General features: G+C 46.9%; 1 long non-coding RNA gene across 1 annotated transcript in view; it reads left to right on the top strand.

Annotated features, from left to right (window-relative positions):
- LOC141133175 (uncharacterized) overlaps positions 1 to 22,226 on the top strand; it is a 52,328-nt gene that overhangs the window by 29,885 nt on the left and 217 nt on the right. The window contains exon 2 of the long non-coding RNA XR_012243016.1: positions 20,202 to 20,432. This is a non-coding gene — a long non-coding RNA (uncharacterized lncRNA). The remainder of the gene's footprint in view (positions 1 to 20,201; positions 20,433 to 22,226) is intronic.

Raw genomic sequence — 22,226 nt, 5'->3', positions numbered from 1 at the left:
TGAAGGCCAATATGGCTGTTCAGGTATTGTTGTCCAGGTGTCACAGGGTTAACTGTAGCAAAGACTGAGTAGACTGGAGCACCTTCACTGAGCAGAGCAGGCTGGTGTGGACAACAGGCAGGGAGACTGCAGACAGGCTGACAGGATCCCAGGGAGCAGGCAGATGGATGGTCAGGAGACAGGCCGGGTTTGGCAACAGGCAGACGGCAGAGGTACAGTGGAACAGGCAAGCGGATGGTCAAACAAGCAAAGGTCGGTGCAGGCAGAGTTCAGAGAGTGGTCGGGGGACAAGGCCGGGTCAGTAGGTATAACAGGAACAAACAAGGTACACGGTCAGGCTCTGGAACTACTAGCTGTTGATTAGGCAGCACTGGTCACCAGAACTTACTGGCTTAAATAGGGCTTTTGGCGCCAAACGACGTGCACGCGCGCGCCCCGGCACACACAGGCACGCGCGCCCGCCAACGCCCGCGCACGCGCCCCCGCACACCGGCGTGCACAGTGGAACGATCCCGGACACACACACCGGCGCCGCGAGGAGCCTGCACGGCGAGGTCCGCAGAAACGCGCGCGCCAACGCGCGCCGACGCACCCTGACGCACACCACCGCGGGCGCCCCGCCTGCCAAGGTAAGAACCCTGACAGTGCCCCCTCCTCAAGGGCAGCCTCCGGATGCCCAGCTGGGCCAGCCTGGGAGCATGGGAGTTCTTGAAGGTTTGTAGCAATTCGTTGGCATGCAGGTTACCTTCGGGTTCCCAGGAATTATCCTCGGGTCCATACCCCTTCCATTTGATGAGGTACTGGAGCTGATTCTGCCTTTTCCTACAGTCCAAGATTGCCTCGACTTCGAACTCCTCCTCATTGTTGACCAAAACAGCCTATGGTGGCTTGGCCTTACGGTCAGGAAAAGGATCGTGGATAACTGGTTTCAGTAATGAAACGTGGAAGACCGGGTGGATTCTAAGGGACTCTGGCAGACTAAGTTCAAAAGCAACATCATTCACCTTTCTCTTCACCCGAAATGGGCCCAGAAACTTAGGTCCCAACTTTTTGGAGGGACAAGCCAACTTTAGATTAGTTGTAGAGAGCCATACTTGGTTGCCAGGTTCAAGGACGAGTTCTCCTCGCCTTTTCTTATCGAACATCCTCTTGAAGGAAGCCTGGGATTGGGCCATGGTTTCCTGCAAGATCTTACAGTTACTAGAAAAGAACTCCATTGTTTCCGTTACTGTGGGTAGAGAACATTCTGGGATAGAACTGGGAAGGAAAGAAGGATTGAATCCATAATTCGCAAAGAAAGGAGTCTGGTTGATGGCAGAGTGTAGGGAGTTGTTATATGAGAATTCGGCGACTGGTAACAAGGACACCCAGTCGTCTTGAGTAAATACAGAAAAACAACGGAGGTATTGCTCCAGCGTCTGGTTAGTTCTTTCTGTCTGGCCGTTCGTCTGAGGGTGGTAGGCCGAGGAGAACGCCAATTCAATTTCCAAAGCGGCACACAGTGCTCTCCAAAACCGGGAGGTAAATTGAACACCTCGGTCGGATACGATATTCGCGGGCACCCCATGTAACCTTACTACTTCCTTGACGAATATCTTCGCCGTTTCTACGGCTGTGGGAGTACCCTTCATAGGGATGAAGTGTGCCATCTTGGATAGCCTATCAATCACCACAAAGATGGTTGAGAAACCTTCAGAGGGGGGTAACTCCACAATGAAATCCATTGATAGCATTCTCCAAGGCCTGTCAGGAATCGGTAAGGGTCTCAATAAACCCCAGGCCTTTGAGCGGTTGCATTTATTCCGGGCACAAGTGCGGCAAGAACCCACATACCTCTTACAGTCCTCCAGAAGACATGGCCACCAAAAGGTGCGTAGCACCAATTCTGAGGTTTTCCGGGCTCCGAAGTGACCCGCCAGCTTGTGGTCATGACATAGTTCCAGTACCAGTACCCTACATCTTTCAGGTACGAAAATCTTGCCTTCATGCCAGAGCAACCCATCATTTAAACTGGTTCCAGTAGGTAGAGGAATTTCAGAGGAGGCCTGTTTAATCCTGGAAATTAAATCTCCCTGGAGAAGTAAGAAACTACCTGCAGGCAGAATAGTATCAGGAGGAGTACTTTCCTTGGAGTCGTGGAACATCCGTGATAGAGCATCAGGTTTTCCATTCTTGGATCCGGGCCTGTACGTGATATGAAAGGAGAAGCGGGAAAAAAAAAGTGCCCATCTAGCCTGTCGTGGTCTGAGTCGCTTGGCTGCTCTTAAGTATTCCAAGTTCTTGTGGTCGGTAAAGATGAGAACCGGATGTACCGCACCCTCTAGTAGATAGCGCCATTCTTCCAAAGCCGCTTTGATGGCCAACAGTTCCCGGTCTCCGACATCATAATTTCTCTCAGATGATGAGAGTTTACGGGAAAAGAATGCTACAGGAAACAAGAGGGCCTTGGGGCCCTGACGTTGAGAAAGTACTGCCCCCACTGCGATCTCCGAAGCATCCACTTCCAGTACAAACGGTAACGCAGGATCCGGGTGCTTGAGAATAGAGGCAGAAGTAAACAGTCCCTTTAATTTCTCGAACGCTGCCTGTGCTTGGGATGACCAACAGAATCGTGCCCCTTGTTTAGTAAGTTCCGTTATTGGTGCAATGATCTTAGAAAAGTCTTTAATGAATTTCCTGTAAAAGTTGGAAAATCCTACGAAACGTTGGACTCCTTTCTTGTCTGTAGGAGCCGGCCAGTCCAGGATGGCCGATACTTTTTGTGGGTCCATCTTGATTCCTTCAACAGAAATAATGAGTCCCAAGAACTGAATACTCTGGCGTTCGAACTCACATTTATCTAGTTTAGTGTATAAGCCATGTTGCCTGAGCCGGACGAGAACATTCCTGACGTGCCTGCGATGATCCGCCAAAGAAGAGGAGAAGATGAGTATATCGTCCAGATAAACGATGACATAAAGGTCCAGGATATCTCTAAAGATGTCGTTCACAAAGTGCTGGAACGTAGCCGGGGCATTACAAAGACCAAAGGGCATGACCTGGTACTCAAAATGCCCGAAACGAGTGCGAAACGCAGTCTTCCACTCGTCACCCTCTCGGATGCGGATTAAGTTATAAGCACCCCGGAGATCCAGTTTAGTAAAGATTCTGGCAGTGCCCAGCCTTTGGAATAACTCAGGTACCAGAGGGAGCGGGTAGCGATTTTTAATCGTGATCTTGTTCAGTTCGCGGTAATCAATACATGGCCGCAGGGAATGATCCTTCTTTTCCACAAAAAATAAACCCGCACCGGCCGGAGAGGTGGACGGGCGGATAAATTTCTTTTTCAGATTTTCATCCAAGTACTGCTTCAGGGTGCCCAGTTCCTGCTCAGTCAAGGGGAAGATCCGGCCAAAAGGTACCTCGGTTCCAGGAAGCAATTCAATTGGGCAGTCGTAGGGCCTGTGTGGTGGTAGTAATTCTGCCCCCTTCTTGCTAAACACATCCGCAAAGTCTTGGTAAGGCTCAGGAATAGCTTGAAGCAGATCAACATCTGGATGTAGACAGAGGAGTTGGGCAACCTCACGGCCTGTCCCTTGCAAGCAGTGTTGAAGACAGTATCCAGAGAGGAACTCGACATTACCTGAAGCCCAGTTGATTTGGGGGTTGTGCGCTTGTAGCCAAGGTATTCCAAGAATAACTGGAAAGAGGGGGGACGAGATGGCGTCCAGACAGAGATATTCATGGTGTTGCTGGCCCATGATGGCTTCTAAAGGGACAGTCTCCTGAGTGACTGGGCCGGAGCGGAGAGCAGAACCGTCAGCGAGATGAACAGCAAGGCTTTGAGTTTTGGTTTGGAGAGGAATGGCATGTTGAAAGGCAAAGGTCCGGTCAATAAAACAGCTGCAGGCTCCAGAATCAATGATAGCTGGGACTTGGATGGCCTTTCCGGGAAGCTGTAAAGTGACAGAAATGGTTAGGTGCGTGCCCAAAGAGGGTACAATAGTAGCACAGGTACGAACATCAGAACGACACTTACGCATCTTGTTGGGGCAACCGCTGGCGTAGTGCCCCGATTCCCCGCAGTAGAGGCAGAGGTTGTGTGCCCGCCTACGTGTCTTCTCCTCTGGAGTCAAAGAAGGACGGAACAGACCAAGCTGCATTGGTTCAGGTGCATCATAGGTTGAGGCAGGTGGTGGAGCAGGAGATCTACTGGGAGGACAGGGTACTTGTGGAATCATCCAGGTAGGACGAAAGGTACTGGTGGTTCTTTCGGTACGTCGTTCTCACAGTCTACGGTCTATTTGGATAGACAGATTGATAAGGTCTTCCAGGGTCTGTGGTACCCCTACTCGTGCCAACTCATCTTTGAGAGGTTCTGACAACCCCATCCTGAACTGATGGCGCAATGCAGCGTCATTCCAAGCCGTGTCAGAACTCCAGCGTCTGAACTCGACGGCATAGTCTTCAGCTGCTCGGCGGCCTTGACGAAGGGCCTGTAAGGAAGCTTCTGCGGTGGCAGTGAGCTGGGGGTCTTCGTATAGTTGGGACATGGCTCCAAAGAAGGCCTCCAGACTATCCAAGACGACAGATTTTTGCTCCAGGAGCCGATGGGCCCATGTTTGTGGTTCACCAGACAGTAAGGAAATAACAAAGCCCACCTTAGTGGCTTCCAGGGAGAACGTGCGTGGCTGAAGGGCGAAGTACAGGTTGCAAGCATTCCGGAAGGCACGATACTTACTCCGGTCTCCGAGAAATCTTTCGGGTACTGGTACTTTGGGCTCAGGAGGTAACATGACCACAGAAGGTGTTGAGGTGGCTGCTGCGGACCCTGGTGGACCGGTAGGTGCGGACAGAGCCTGCACCCGTTCTTCCAAGCTGGAATACCCCTCTTGTAGGCTTTTCACTGCCTGGGTTAGACCCGCCAAATGTCGGCAAAGTTCATCCATGGGGGAGGCCCCCTGCCCGGACTCGGTCATGGCTGCCTAATACTATCAGGCTCCTACTTACCAGACCGGCGAGTCCTGTCGGGCAGAGGGTAGGCTCCCTTACCCTCCGACTATCGGCCCCCTGATAGAGTAAACAGGGGGTACAACAGTACGGAGTGGTATGAAGGCCAATATGGCTGTTCAGGTATTGTTGTCCGGGTGTCACAGGGTTAACTGTAGCAAAGACTGAGTAGACTGGAGCACCTTCACTGAGCAGAGCAGGCTGGTGTGGACAACAGGCAGGGAGACTGCAGACAGGCTGACAGGATCCCAGGGAGCAGGCAGATGGATGGTCAGGAGACAGGCCGGGTTTGGCAACAGGCAGACGGCAGAGGTACAGTGGAACAGGCAAGCGGATGGTCAAACAAGCAAAGGTCGGTGCAGGCAGAGTTCAGAGAGTGGTCGGGGGACAAGGCCGGGTCAGTAGGTATAACAGGAACAAACAAGGTACACGGTCAGGCTCTGGAACTACTAGCTGTTGATTAGGCAGCACTGGTCACCAGAACTTACTGGCTTAAATAGGGCTTTTGGCGCCAAACGACGTGCACGCGCGGCGCCCCGGCACACACAGGCACGCGCGCCCGCCAACGCCCGCGCGCGCGCCCCCGCACACCGGCGTGCACAGTGGAACGATCCCGGACACACACACCGGCGCCACGAGGAGCCCGCACGGCGAGGTCCGCAGAAACGCGCGCGCCAACGCGCGCCGACGCACCCTGACGCACACCACCGCGGGCGCCCCGCCTGCCAAGGTAAGAACCCTGACACAATCACCAGCTTATTAATAGGAAAAGGAAAAGTAAACTTTGCCAGCCCCCGCCCAACCCCCCTCTCCGCCCCACCCTCACCTCATCTAGTTCTTTGCCGACTCTCGCTGTATGCCCTTCAACCCGCTTGCTGGCGGCGCCCACACCTCCCCCTTCAATGCGGCTCCACACTCGCCCTCAAGTGACAAGTATTCTAATCCCTCTCCACTCTATCCAAAACTTGCATGTCCAACTACGTGAGTTAGTTCACAGTTCGGGTGTACATTCTTGTGCGTGCATCCTCTACAAGTGGATTACTTCTGTGTACTTTATTGTACACCGTACTGTATTTTTATTTCAACCTTTTTTTCCATGCATTATTTGTGTGAAATGTGTTCTAAACCTATTACAGTCATTTATTGCACCAATTGTGTTAATTGGGTTCCAAGGCTAACTTGTTGGACTTACGAAACGTGCTCTCGGAATGGAACTCATTCGTATATAAGGGACGTGCTATATTGTGGTGTTTTGCACATTATGAAATGACCTTCACTTTATGACACGTTATGAACTTTTTATTGATTGTTTATTTATTTATTTGCACATCTATTTATGATATTTGTACATAATATGAGTTTTTTCTATATGAATTGTATAATAGCGGTATTTGCACAGTTGAATTTAGTTCTTAAAGGCGCAGAGTACCAATATTTGGTTTGATATTGTTTTCATATTTGGTATTTGGATGTGCTGTTGAGTGCAGCTGAGATCAATTTAGTTTTGATCACTAAGAACGGTTATGAGTTGTTTTTTCTTTTATAACCGGAATATCTTGTTATCGTTTTGTTTCCAGGTGTGAATGTCATTGAGTGTTTCATCAACAAATATTAATTAGCAGAAATCAGGATAGTAGGACAGGTTGTCAGCTACAGTATCCGCCTAAGTGATCAGTCACTTTTTAAGCTCACAATTAATAGATGAAATGCAAACTGAGATTGACATAATTGTATAACAGATACACAACTACTACGCCCATAGAATTGTTATCAACACTGCAGAGTTACATGTTGGACGCACACATGTGCTATTTAGTGATGTGGTGTCACAATTGCATGGTGCCTTGCAAGCACATAAATATACTTCAGTTGCTGACCCAGGTCTTTAGGTCTAAAAAGATCTATAATCATTCAAATTTGAAAATTAGGCACAGGGCACATCAGGGCACAGGACATCAGGCCACAAGGCACATCAGGTCACGGGGCACATCAGGGCATAGGACATCGGGGCACAGCACATCTGGGCATGGGGCACATCAGGGCACATAGCACATAAGGGCACATCAGGGCATATAGCACATCAGGGCACGGGCCACATAGCACATCAGGGCACGGGGCAAATCATTGCACATTATGGCACATCAGGGCACATAGCACATTATGGGGCACATCAGGGCACATGGCACATAGGGCACATCAGGGCACGGGGCATGTCAGGGCACATAGCACATCAGGGCACATAGCACATCAGGGCACATAGCACATCAGGGCACGGGGCACGTCAGGGCACATAGCACATCAGGGCACATTATGGCATATCAGGGCACGGGCCACATAGCACATCAGGGCACGGGGCACATCAGGGCACATTATGGCACATCAGGGCACATAGCACATTATGGGGCACATCAGGGCATATAGCACATCAGGGCACGGGCCACATAGCACATCAGGGCACGGGGCACATCAGGGCACATTATGGCACATCAGGGCACATAGCACATTATGGGGCACATCAGGGCACATGGCACATCAGGGCACGGGGCACATCAGGGCACGGGGCATGTCAGGGCACATAGCACATCAGGGCACATAGCACATCAGGGCACATAGCACATCAGGGCACGGGGCACGTCAGGGCACATAGCACATCAGGGCACATTATGGCACATCAGGGCACGGGCCACATAGCACATCAGGGCACGGGGCACATCAGGGCACATTATGGCACATCAGGGCACATAGCACATTATGGGGCACATCAGGGCACATGGCACATCAGGGCACGGGGCACATCAGGGCACGGGGCATGTCAGGGCACATAGCACATCAGGGCACATAGCACATCAGGGCACGGGGCACGTCAGGGCACATAGCACATCAGGGCACATTATGGCACATCAGGGCACATGGCACATTATGGGGCACATCGGGGCACATAGCACATCAGGGCACATAGCACATCACACATGGCACATTAGGGCACAGGGCACATCAGGGCACATAGCACATCAGGGCACATAGCACATGGCACATGGCACATTAGGGCACAGGGCACATCAGGGCACAGGGCACATCAGGGCATGGGGCACATCAGGGGGCACATGATCGGGGGACATTATATGGCACATCAGGGGGCACATCATCAGGGCACATCAGGGGACACATCATCAGGGCACATCATCAGGGCACATCAGGGGACACATCAGGGGACACATCATCAGGGCACATCAGGGGACACATCATCAGGATCTTACTAGTCAGTATGCAGAGTAGCACAGGAAGCGTGTGTAGTAGTAAGTTCTCTCTCTCATGTCACGCGCGGCTGCTCCTTGGCAGCCCCTCCTCTCTTCTCTTCTATCCCAGATGATCTTACAAGCCAATGGGGATAGACAAGAAGAGAGGAGGGGCCGCCTGGGAGCAGCCACGCGTGATATGAGAGAGAGAACTTACTACACACGCTTCCTGCGCTACTCTGCATACTGGCTTACGATCTACCCGTCAGGCGACAGCTGTCGACGGTTGACGGGTAGATTGCCGCGCACCGCAGATGCAGCAGAAACTGGTCCACACTGAGCCATCGGCCCCCCGGGAATCTCCCGGTAGTCCCGATGGCCAGTCCATCCCTGACAGCCAGTCATGTTTCACCTTTCATTTTAACAAGAATTCTGATTGGTTATTATGGGAAATATCTCCAGTTTTGTTCTCTTTTCTTTTTATCCAGTCTTTAAAAGATCTATGGGGATTTACTGTGCAGTGGCGGCAGGGGGAAAGAAGTCATTGGCCTCGGGATGTAAAGATTGTGGTAGGCCATGAGAAGCAGATATGTATATATTACGGGTTGGGAAGGGTTGCTTTAGGTCAGAGGGGCTAGGCAGAAATGATAACTGCATGTTACATGAAAGTGCACTTACCCTTTAATGACACAGACCAAAATCATAGACACACAAACCCAATAGCCCAAATATGAGCTTAAAACATGATCCTTTGTGCTAAGGTTTATGTGTGTCTTTATCTTGAGAATTATGTATGTGTCTGTAAGGCTTTTACGTGTGGCACAGTCAGTAAAGCCCAACTGAAGTTCAAATTGTTTTAGCTCTTTATATCCTGATCCCACAGCACATTATGAATTGTTATATTAACCACTTCAGCCCCGGAGGATTTGGCAGCTCAATGACCGGAGCACTTTTTACAATTTGACACTGCGCTGCTTTAACTGGTAATTGCGCGGTCATGCAATGTTGTACCCAAACAAAATTTGTGTCCTTTTTTTCCCACAAATAGAGCTTTCTTTTGATGATATTTGAGTGCCTCTGCGATTTTTATTTTTTGCGATATTAACAGAAAAAGACCACAAATTTTGAAAAAAAAATGATATTTTCTACTTTTTGTTATAAAAAAAATGTAATAAACTCAATTTTAGTCATACATTTAGGCCAAAATGTATTCAGCCACATGTCCTTGGTAAACAAAATGTCAATAAGCATATATTTATTGGTTTGTTCAAATAGCGTCTACAAACTAGGGTATATTTTTTGAAATTTACGCAGCTTTTAGTTTATGACTACCTATTTTGAGGTGCTAAAATGGCAAGGCAGTACAAACACCCCCCAAATGACCCCATTTTGGAAAGTAGACACCCCAAGGAAATTGCTGAGAGGCATGTTGAGCCCATTGAATATTTAATTTTTTTGTCACAAGTGATTGAAAAATGACTAAAAAAAAATTACACAAAGTTGTCACTAAATGATATATTGCTCACACATGCCATGGTTGTATGTGGAATTGCACCCCAAAATACATTCTGCTGCTTCTCCTGAGTATGGGGATACCTCATGTGTGAGACTTTTTGGGAGCCTAGCCACATACAGAACCCTGAAAACTAAGCACTGCCTTCAGGCTTTCTAAGGGAATAATTTTTGATTTCACTCCTTACTACCTATGACAGTTTTGAAGGCCATAAAATGCCAAGATAGCACAAAACCCCCCCCATGACCCCATTTTGGAAAGTAGACACCCCAAGCTATCTGCTGAGAGGCATGTTGAGTATTTTGCAGATCTCGCCTTTTGTCACAAAGTTTTGAAAATTAAAAGGAGACAAAAAAAAATTATTTTCTTTTTTTTTCTTCATTTTCAAAAATAAATGAGATCTGCACCATGCCTCTTAGCAAATACCTTGGGGTGTCTACTTTCCAAAATAGGGTCATTTGGGGGGGGGGTTGTGCTATCTGGACATTTCAGGGCCTCCATAACTGTGATAGGTAGTGAGGAGTAAAATCACAATTTTACACCTTTAGAAATCTTGAAGGTGGTGATTGGCTTTGGGGTCCTGTACGCGGCTAGGCTCCCAAGAAGTCCCACACATGTGCTATCCCCGTACACAGGAGAAGCAGCAGAATGCATTTTGGGGTGTAATTCCACATATGCCCATGCCATGTTTGAACAATATATCATATATTTAGTGACAGCTTTGTGCAAAAAAAAAAGTGTAATTGTCCCGAAACTAGACAAAATATAAAATATTCCATGGACTCGACATGCCTATCAGCAAATAGCTTGGGGTGTCTACTTTCCAAAATGGGGTAATTTAGGGGTTTTGGACTGTCCTGGCATTTTATGCACAACATTTAGAAGCTTATGTCACACATCACCCACTCTTCTAACCACTTGAAGACAAAGCCCTTTCTGGCACTTTTTGTTAACATGAAAAAATATTTTTTTTTTTTGCAAGAAAATGACTTTGAACCCCCAAACATTATATATTTTTTTAAAGCAAAGGCCCTACACCCACCCATTAAAATGGTGGGTGTTGCAATTTTTTTTTTCATACAGTATTTGCACAGCGATTTTTCAAATGCAATTTTTTTGGAAAAAAACACACTTTTTTTAATTTTAATGCACTCAAACACACTATATCGCCTAAATGTTTGCTGAAATAAAAAAGGATGATCTTATGCCGAGTACATGGATACCAAACATGACATGCTTTAAAATTGTGCACAAACGTGCAGCGGCGACAAACTACATACATTTTTAAAAGCCTTTAAAAGCCTTTACAGGTTACCACTTTAGATTTACAGAGGAGGTCTACTGCTAAAATTACTGCTCTCGATCTGACCTTCGCGGTTCGCGGACATGGGTGCTTTTTCTTTTTTTTTTTTTTAATTATTTAATTAGCCGCTAGGATTGTTTTTACATGAAAGCCGACCGCTGACTGAAAAGAATGATACCAAGATGATACCTAAACCTGCAGGCATCATTCTGGTATAACCACTTTGTTGGGCATATATTGTAATGTTCTTTTTTTCATGCAGCCTGTGGGCTGAACAAAAGAAAAAGATTGATTGGTGGGTATGCCCACCATTAGAATACCGCCCTTCATCCACCCACTTCTATGGGCATACATGCACCATTTTTTTCTTAACTGTGGTGGTGAAATCTTTATCTTGACAGCAAACGCTGTTGCTGTCAAGATAAATAAACCTGTGCTGCAGCTGAATGGCATACCTGCTAAGCAAATGATGGTTCACCGGTTCCCGACCGGCTCCTGTACATTTACGTTGGCAGAATGGCACGGCTGCGCAAAGTAACGTACCCGTACGTTACTTTGAAATTGCCGCCGTGTGCACGCGTGCGCCGCGATCTCCATGAGTCAGGTCGCGGGTCCTGCGGACTCAATCGCCGCGGGGATACCCGCGATCGCCTCACGGAGAGGACGAACAGGGAGATGCTGATGTAAACAGCATCTCCCCGTTCTGCCTAGTGACAGTGTCACTGGATCTCTGCTCCCTGTCATCGGAGCAGAGATCAGTGTAGTGACACACTCAAGCCCATCCTCCCTACAGTTAGTAATCACTCCCTAGTACTGATTTAACCCCTCCCCGCCCCCCTAGTGGTTAACCACTTCACTGCCAGTGTCATTTATACAGGAATCAATGTTTTTTTATAGCACTGATTGCTGTATAAATGACAGTGGTCCCAAAAATGTGTCAAAAATGTCCGACATGTCCGCCATAACGTCGCAGTCACAATAAAAATCGCTGATCGCTGCTATTACTAGTAAAAAAAAAAAAAATTAATAAAAATGCAATAAAACTATCCCCTATTTTGTAAACGCTATAACTTTTGCGCAAACAAATCAATAAACGCTTATTGCGATTTTTTTTAACCAAAAATATGTAGAAGAATACGTATCGGCCTAAACTGAGGAAAAAAAAAAATTTTTATATATTTTTGGGGGATATTTATTATAGCAAAAAGTAAAAAATAATGCGTTTTTTTTCAAAATTGTCGCTCTTATTTTGTTTATAGCGCAAAAAATAAAAATCGCAGAGATGATCAAATACCACCAAAAGAAAGTTCTATTTGTGGGAAAAAAAGGACGTCAATTTTGTTTTGGAGCCACGTTGCACGACCACGCAATTGTCAGTTAAAGCGAGGCAGTGCCGAATCGCAAAAAGTGCTCTGGTCAGGAAGGGCGTGAGTCCTTCCCGGGGCTGAAGTGGTTAACAATAAAACAAAGTAACATTACAGTATAACAGTAATGCCCTGTACACGCGATCTCACATTCTGACAACAAAATCCATCAGATTTTTTCTGACGGATGTTGGCTCAAACTTGTCTTGCGTACACACGGTCACACAAAGTTGGTCGGAAATTCCGAACGTCAAGAACGGGGTGTTGTACAACACGTACGACGAGCCGAGAAAAATGAAGTTCAATAGCCAGTGCGGCTCTTCTGCTTGATTCTGAGCATGCATGGCACTTTGTGCGTTGGAATTGTCTACACACGATCGGAATTTCAATTAGCCCTTCTTCACATTATGATTTGTTACTGACTTTGCTTGGAAATGCCTTAAAACACATTTTTTCTTAATGAAAATGCTGCTTCCAGACATCCCACTCCAGTGCTCTATGCTAAAGAAGGGAGATGTGTCTATTTCTGTTACTGTGCGTACTATTGGACTGCGCAGTCATATTTAACCTTGTTCAGAGGGCCAATTTGGAATGTACACTGACCAAACTCAGTGTAAATCAGTGTCGGGTATTCAAAAGAGGACAGAAGCCTGCACAAATCAATGACAGGCACCATCATTTTCTGTGGCTGTTCACTGTGCTGTAAGTTCATTGATCCACATCGGCCTATTCTGCATGATGTGCTGTATGTTCAGTGCTGCACATCGGCCTATTCTGCATGCTGTGCTGTATTTTTGCTGTTTCCCATCGGCCTATTCTGCATGCTGTGCTGCATGTTCAATATTCCACATCCACCCATTCTTGATGCTGTGCTGTATATTAAGTGCTCAGGGAGGAGGTTGGGAGGTAATAACAAGATAAAGTCAAACTTGAAACCAAATTTTTAAGTGTTTTTATTAAAGTTATAGTTTGCATGCCACACCCATTTTGCTGGAAAGGTGGCAACCTTAACACTGACTCAAGCATAACGTTGCGTGACCGAGTACAATCACCAGGAGTAAGTGGGTGTTGAATTGATGCACTCATTTCATTACATTTCATTATCAGTGTATCCCTGGCAACGGATGTGTTTTATTATACTTTATTACTATACTGCTCTGGTTAGCTTTGTAAAGTGCATGTTTATAGATTTAGCTAAATAGCAGATTCCCAGCAGCTTAGGAAAAAGAAAAGTCACTTTCAGCCCCGGTTCACACAGGGGTGGCACGACTTGCAGGTCGCCTCACCGAGACGACCTGCACATGACTGCCACGGCGACTTGCAAAACGACTTCTGTATAGAAGTCTATGCAAGTTGCCCCAAGTCGCCCCCAAAGTAGTACAGGAACCTTTTTCTAAGTCGGAGCGACTTGCGGTTCTATTGTACAGAACGGGAGGCGACTTGTCAGGCGGCTAGGTCACCTGACAAGTCACCCCTGTGTGAACCGGCACTTACAGGAGTTCATCCTACTGCTCCCCAAATTCACAGGCTCTAGGCACCCATCATGTTACATAAACTTTTAACTGTCAGAGCTATTTTTGTGTTTTTGCAAACATTGCAAAAAAAATCATTTTAGGCCTGAAGATTACATAAAACCCTGAAATTATTTTTTATTTTCTGATGGCAGACACCCTAGAGAATAGAATAGTCCTAGTCCCAATGTTTTATGTCACAGGATGTTCGTGCAACAGTTTAGGAAACACAGCATCTTAGTAAAAAATACACTAAAGTTAATTTTAGGGCAAACAAACATAATAAATTGCCCACTTTTTTGATAAAATATAAAACATGAGGTTTCACTGAGTAAATAGATACTCAACATATCAAGCCTTAAATTCGTGTGCACCCGTGAAATGACAACAAACTTCAGTACCCTATATTTTCCATAGGCAACACTTTAAAGTGGGTGTAAACCCTGTTACGCCACTTGTACCCACAGGTAAGCCTATAATAAGGCTTACCTGTAAGTACTGTATATATGCCCTAATCCTGCACAGTTTAGAAGATATCTATCATATACGTTTGCGCCGATGACGTCATCGGCGCATGCATGACGTCATCGGCTCGATCGTGCCGTTTCTAAAGGGTCTGGGGCTTGACTGGAGTGACATCATCGTGACTCCGGCCAATCACAGCACCGAAGCCCGCAAACCCGGAAATAACATGTTGCCGGTCACAGCGGTGTACGGGGACTGCTGCAACAGCTTTGATCTAAGGTAAGTATTTCATAATGAGCTAGAAGGCGATGCCTACTAGCTCATTATGCCTTTGTCTTTCAGGTTTTTTTTTTTTTCCGGAGTCAACAATCACTTTAAAAGCCCCCTACAGGTCATCATTTTAGAGTTACCTGAGAATAATTGGCCCTGAACTATTGATCTCACTTTGGCGTGCGTGGAGATATGTAACAAGTGAAACAATCTACGTTTTTGCGCACAGACAAATTTTTTTTATACTAAACTTTTTTTTTATCACATAGAGAACAAAATTTTGACAAGCCTATGCAATACATTTATTGGTAACAGGTTCTCTTGATGTGCATCACTCTCATGGGTGATTTTTTTTGTGAAAATGGCGATTTGATAAACATTTACGCAACTATTGCGTGACCTAAAAAATCAGCAGCACATTTTTTTTATTCTACAGGTCATGAGCTTTCAGAACATACCATATATGGTTTGAGGGCGTCTTTTAGAAACTCTGAAAGCTGTAAGTGAAAAATGATATCCTTTAGATTTTTAGAGTAAATTTTTTTATTTACAGTTTTGCGTACCTTCAGTTTTTACCATTCTACCAAAAGGCTCAATTTAAAATGCAAAAATATTTGTTATTTTTTGACTCTGTACCGTTTTAGCTTTTAAATTTAGTAGGAATATTTAAAACTTTGCCATTTATGTATCTACTAATGATTTTAGTAGAAAGATTGTTATGATAAACATTTGCGCAAATATCACAGGACCTAAAAAAATCAGTAGCACCTTCCTTTCATTCTACTGGTCCTAGGCTTGTAGAAAATGTATGGTTTATGGGGGGTCTTTCAAAATCTGAAAGCTGAAAGGGGAAAAAAAAAATGGAGCATATGAAAAATTGATCTGGCCACCTGAGTTTAAAAGTGGAGCACGGGGCCCGGCAACGAAAGGGTTAAAGGGATAAAACACGGGCAAAGCATTCTTTGGTTGGACGAGGTGGGGTCGTGACATAACACCCTCCACTTCATCCAATCAGAGAACGCTTTGTAATAATTCAGAAGATGCATAACATTTTCCTAAAGGCCTCTGTGCTGAGCAACTGACCTCCTGTTTTCAGAATGCAGCAGGCCAGCCACTCGGCACGGGACCCAGAGGCAAATGAAGGTCACTGGAGTAGCGATATCGAAGTAGGGCTTTCAAGGACATCAGCCAGGTATAGTAACGTATATACATAGTTACATTGGTCCAAGCTGGACCAATGTAACTGTGTAAAAATATACCATATTTGTAATTCATCTACAGTATAACAAACCTCACCCCTTGTCCCAGCCTCCACACTTGGCACATGCTATATTACCACTGTGCTGCACCTTCCTTAGGTTCACTCTCTGAGATGACAGCAGTGGCCTCTCCTCTGCATGCTATAAGCCAGGAGTTCTCTGGATACAGTTGTAGCACTGCCCCCTCGGGGGTTGCTTAGTAATGCATGTTCTCTTATGCTACCATGACCCTGTGAACTCTCCAGCTCCTCTGACACTCTAGGTTCAGACATTCTGTGTATACATTTAAATGACAAACAGACACAAAGCAAATAGTTTCAACTCTCTCTGTCTTTACTTATTTGAGATGAGAGGTTTAAACGAGAATTATTCAGCCAAATCCTGGGTTCAGCCAAGACTAGATTGAAATAACACTTGCAGCACCAACAATTAGCAATGACACATGAATGACAACAATATACACAATCACTATGGGATTAGGTAGGAAAGCAATCAACGCATATAAAGAGATGTGTCTACTTTAAAGGGGAACCCTGGGTTGACCTATAATACCTTTATCCTAATGAGAGATTGTATACTATATTGACCAGTAAAGTGTCCCCTTTAAGAGTACTAACAACACTGTCCTAAAAGCAAGGCCTTGCACTGTCTTCACCGGCAACATTGGAGCTCATAGAACAAAGATTCCTGGCTGCAGCAAAGTGATGATGAACAAGCAAGATAGTAAATCCCAGTTGATAGCAATACTATTTGTAATCCAAGCAAGTGTCACATGTACACTGTGTTGAAAGTGTAGTTCTTAGCAAGGCAATGGGATCTGTGGGCGCAAGCCCCCTCACCAATCCTGATAGACCTTGAACCTCCTGATCGGATCAACAAACGATTCTTCCTTCCTCAGAGAGCAGAGACAGTGATCAGTCTGCTAATTCAGCAAACCAATTCCGTGGTGTTTAGTGCTGCTGCAGGGCGTCCTTCTGCCAGCGGGTGACGACTGGACTCGCTGGGGCTGGAGCGGTGGGCTGTGTGTCGCATGCTAGGCTGCAATCGTCTTACACAGCGGCGAAGTGGTGCACATACAGTGAGATTCAGGAAACTAGAGAGCGCGGGCCTGGTCCACAGATCCCTACATAGTCTCTCCAACAATTTCCCTGCAGAGCAGATGGTTGGGAGATGCAGTTCACAGTCACTTCTGCAAGATCAGCAATGCCTATCCAGTGGACTACATCTCCCACAATGTCTTTCTCTGTGCTTTAGAAGATGATGTAATTGATTTAGATCCAGCACTAGGGGGACTAGAATAGCAAAAGACAGTCTGCAAAAGTCAGATAAGTCCGTTCCCGGCTACACAGTAATTATTGCAGTAGGAAAAGCCATCTCATATATATGGATCTGCTGCCCTCCACTGTTTGTATTTGTGTATACTTGTGCTCTAAATATTACATAGTTAATTATATATGCATTTACTGTCTCTGGGAGCCTAGATTTAAAACCCCAAAGGAAGGAAGTACATAGAGAGGATTTTGGAGACCATATAGCCACATACAGAAGCTGCTGCTGTATTTTATCCAGGCCAAAGGCAGAGTCTATCGGGTAATTGTTCCTGTGCTCTGGTAGTTTAACTGTAGCTGCCCATAACTTCTCAATCTGGATCCTAATAATAGATTAGTCTCTGTCCTACTGTTATTATCCCACGTGCATACCTCCAAACCTTCTCGCATTCCCTAGGACCGCCCCGCAATTTCAAGTAAATCCCGGTGTCCTGCGAATCCAGGCTGCGTCACGCAGCAGAGCCAAGAACAAGTTCCGGTACTTGACTTCACTAATCCTTCTGTCCCGTGCATGCCATCCCCCACTGCAGCTGGCGAGGTTAATGCTCGCTCAGTGCACTGCCCGCCCACTCACCCGCCCCACCGACTCTTTTTCCTGTATACGAGGAAGGAGGAGGTAGGATGGTTCTCTTCCACCTCCTCCCTGTGTCCCCTTGTGCCTGCCCTCAACACCTGGCATGCAGCAAATGCTGTGCTTCGAAGGGGTTGTGTGGGCGGGCACCGAGCAGGCAGTGTACACGATCCCTGCCTGAGTCTGGGGTGAATAATGCCTCGTTTCCACTCAGTGGATCGGTTCGGGTCGGCACAGTTTGAATGGCCTAGAATCATCCTGTCTATTCTGGTGAGCGTTTGCACTGCAAGTGGGACCATACAGGGTTTAGAAAAAATGCCTCAGCATAGCACAGCAGAGGGTTTTCTGTCAGCCAATCAGTGGAATGTATCGTAGCTCCGCCCTAACCGAACCGTTCCATTTTCTATGGCCCCACATCTGAAGCAGGACCCTGAATGGAACGGTACAGTTCGGTTGTATGGGCCGCTTTTATAATGGAAACACCCAAAATAGCGTACCGAACTGAACCGATCCGCTCAGTGGAAACGAGGCATAAATTCTCCACTCTCTCCCTTCCTTGCACTGTAGTGATCCATCCTACCATACACTGTATTGATCCATCCTTCCTGCCTTCCATGCGCTGTAGTGATCCATTCTTCCTTCCTTCCATGTACAGTAGTGATCCATTCTTCCTTCCTTCCATGCGCTTTACTGATCTATCCTTCCTTCAATGTACTGTAGTTATCCATCCTTCCTGCCTTTCATGTACCATAGTGATCCATCCTTCCTTCCATGTACAGTAGTAATCCATCATCCCTTCCTTACATGTACAGTAGAGATCCATCCTTCCTTCCATGTGCAGTAGTGATCCATTCTTCCTTACATGTACAGTAATGATCTATCCTTCTTGCCTTCCATGTACCGTAGTAATCCATCCTTCCTGTCTTCTGATGCAACCATGAAGCAAAGCATTGCAACTGCTGCATATGTACACCCCGGCTGCTGCCTCTGCATCTGAAGAGGGAGCACTTGGGGAGATGGTAAAACCCTGTGGTTGAGCTGTAGTTTTACCCCCCCTTACAACCACTAGTGTGAATGAGCCCTAAGTGTTATATTGCATATTTCTGACATTTGAAATAAGATTTCCTTCTGATGTTCATTTGTTCAAGCAATGCTGCACTGTATACAGCAACTGGGCTCAGCTTCCCTCTTTAAGCCACTCCCATTGTTGTGCCATCATTTGCTACTATGTGCTGCACGTACTGCAGTACTTATTCTTTGGCTCCATCCCAGGGTTCCTCAGGTCCCTCATAATCCTCTATTATAAGCCCTCCGTCTATTTTCAGTGTATACAAAATCTGATGTATTGGAAGTATTTTTCTAAATGATTGTGTTGAGCTTTATATGTATCCCTGAGACCCCAGCTTGTGGCACAGCAATCAAAATATATTTTATAGGTACGAGAAAGCCCAGGTTTTGTTTAACCACAGCCTGGCGCTGGTCATTATCTTGCTGTAATGTCCCTCATTCTCAAATTCAAAAGTTGGTATGCACATGCACAGTGCCAGATGTCTAGGTATGTGCTATTGTATGTATGCAGTGGCCAACTTCCAATATATTACTAGGTACACCTGTTTATTGCAATATAGTTTATATGCAGCTCCTGTTATTTTAGTTAAGCCTGGTCTGGGATTCTATAGCTAGTTTTAGCTTACGGCTTGATAGCCAGAATAGGCTGGAGCCAAGTTAGGCATCCAATGGCCCAGTAGGTAGCTGGAAGACTGGTTGCATGGCAGATTGGAAGCTACAAGGGACTAAGAAGCTGAGTAGATAGGCTGATCCTGAGTTCCAGTATCAGACCATGGTTTCTGCTTAGTGAGAAGCTAGATTCCAGACTGGTTGGACAGCGGATGGAGGATCTTCCATCATTAATGACTCTGTCCTCAGGTCTTTGACAACTAGATGGACGCTGCATCGTGAACATCCTCAGGGAGCCCCACAACTGGACTTTGCTGCAAGATTCATCTTGAGGTATCCAGATGATTAATAATATTCTATTATTAATTATATATACCTGGGTAAACATGCACAATTCCACCAGGACTCCTGTGGGGCCCTTTGTTGATATTACCTGTCTATACATTGAATGCATGTACTATTATTAACCTTTAGTTATATAAAACTTGTAGTCTTCCCATACTGGTGTGTATCTATATACTTATGGTTAATGTTATATGTTGGTTGTAGCAGTTCCTCTGCTCCCAATTATTTTGATTCTATTATTGATTAATTTCCTGGGAAGGAAATCCCCTCTGTTAACAGAGGCCCTGTCCTGGGTGGAGACACTGCCAACTTTAGTATCAAACCCACTTGTTTACTTGGTGAAGGTTTTGCTTCTTTTATTTACTTACAGGTTTATCACAATATCCTGTTTGGGGACAGTCATTTCTCATAACCCTCCCAAAAGAGGACTACACATATTCCAGACTAATTGCCCTTAAACAGTGGAGACCATAGCAGTGGTAAAGGCTGGAATAATGCACACAGACACAACCGATGAAGGAGTGGAGGGAGGGAAGAGACCAAAACCTGGAGCCGGCATGGACAGGGATCTGACATCCCTAGAAGTGTTGTATGGTAAACTGTAAGTATTTTCTAGTGTTGCAAGTGTTTAAAACATAAAGTGAGGCCTGGTGACAGGTTCTCTTTAAGTGGTGTTCTGTAATATTCCATTAATTGCATTGTACCACATTGATAGGTGTCAACGATGCCATTCAATTTATTGTCTTATGTAATACTAGTAGAAGCAGTGCTAAAGCAATGCCCATACCCAGAGGCAGCTCTCTAATTAGGCAAATTAGGCGATCGCCTAAGGCCCCACACTCACAGGGGCCTCGCAGCTGCCTAATTTGCCTGTGATCAAACACTGATGTCTCATCACGAAGCGTTCCGGTCCGGTGGCAGCAAGTGCGGGGAGCGGGACAGTAGAGGCCTCTAGGTGGTGGCAGCGGCTGGATGACAGCACTCGGCTCCAAGGCATGCGGGCGGCATGTCCATGTGGGACCCACAGCTGAGCTGCTCCTTCAGCCTGCGCCGCTCACCCGACCTCTCTGCACCTGCCTCTTATTTGGTTCAGCAGTCGGGGCGGGTCGCTGAAACTATCCAGCTGAGCTGCCCCATGACTGTGAAAAGGAAGGAGCTCTTATGCTGCCTGGCCAACTGGAGAGAACGTGAGTGCCTGTGCAGCCTCCCTGTGTGTCTGAATAGGAGGAGCGGTGGGGAGGGAAAGAGATAGGGGAGGGAAAGAGAGAGAAATGGGGAGGGGGAGCGAGGGGCAGGGCGGGGCCAGGGAGCACAAGGAGGGGCTGGAGAGCAGGAGGGGCAGAGCCAGGGAACACAAGGAGGGGCCGGAAAGCAGGAGGGGCAGAGCCGGGGAGCGCACTGAGGGGCTTAGCCAGGGAGCACAAGGAGGGGCCGGGGAGAGAGAAGAAGTTAGATAGGAGGAGCGGTGAGGAGGCTGAACATAGTGGAATTGATTTTCCTATATTCCTCCATGCAGTCGCTGAATGTCTGCAGGAGGGAGAGGAGGAGAAGTAATCATTCATCGGCTGCATGGAGAAATATGGAAAAATCTATTCTACTTTGTTCAGTCTCCTCACCGCTCCTCCTATCTAACTTCTTCTCTCTCCCCGGCCCCTCCTTGTGCTCCCTGGCTAAGCCCCTCAGTACGCTCCCCAGCTCTGCCCCTCCTTGTGTTCCCTGGCTCCGCCCCTCCTGCTCTCCAGCCCCTCCTTGTGCTCCCTGGACCCGCCCCTCGCTCCCCCTCCCCATCTCTCTCTCTTTCCCTCCCCCTCTCTCTCTTTTCCCCCCTCTCCCCCTCTCTTCCCCCCCCCTCTATTTCCCTTCCCCTCTTTCTTCTTCCCTCCCCTGTCTCTCTCCCCCTCTGGCTCTCCCCCTATCGCTCACAATCTCTTGCTCCCCCTCCCCTCTCTCTCCTCTATTTCTCTCTCTCTCTCCCCCCCTCCCCCTCCCTCTCTTTCTCTCTCATTCTCTCTCTCTTGTTCTCACTCTCTCCCCCTCTTTCTCTCTCGCTCCCCCTATCTCTCCCCCCCTCTCCCTCTCCCTCCCCTCCTCTACCTCCCTCCCCCCTCTCTTTCCCCCTGCGCTGTGCTGGGATCCCCCCACTCTACTTCCTCTGTGGATGTGGAATGACTCAGTGACATCCCCTCCCCATTCTCCCAACACACGGGAAATTCTTAGAGGGGTTGCCACCTTGCTGGGCCCCAGATGTTTTATTGGTTGCATATGTCTGATGGGTAAGGGCGGGTGCCCTGGAAGTGGTGCTGATAAACTGCGTGCTAGATCTGTGCATGTTTTTGCAGCCATTTTTATTGCTTGAATTTTTTTCCCATTATGGGCGTGATTGGGCCCTCATGTG

The sequence above is a fragment of the Aquarana catesbeiana genome, linkage group LG03 (genome assembly GCF_042186555.1).
Source record: "Aquarana catesbeiana isolate 2022-GZ linkage group LG03, ASM4218655v1, whole genome shotgun sequence".
Classification (NCBI taxonomy): domain Eukaryota; kingdom Metazoa; phylum Chordata; class Amphibia; order Anura; family Ranidae; genus Aquarana; species Aquarana catesbeiana.
Note: the sequence above shows the minus strand (reverse complement) of the source record. Positions and strands in the feature narration are given on the sequence as shown.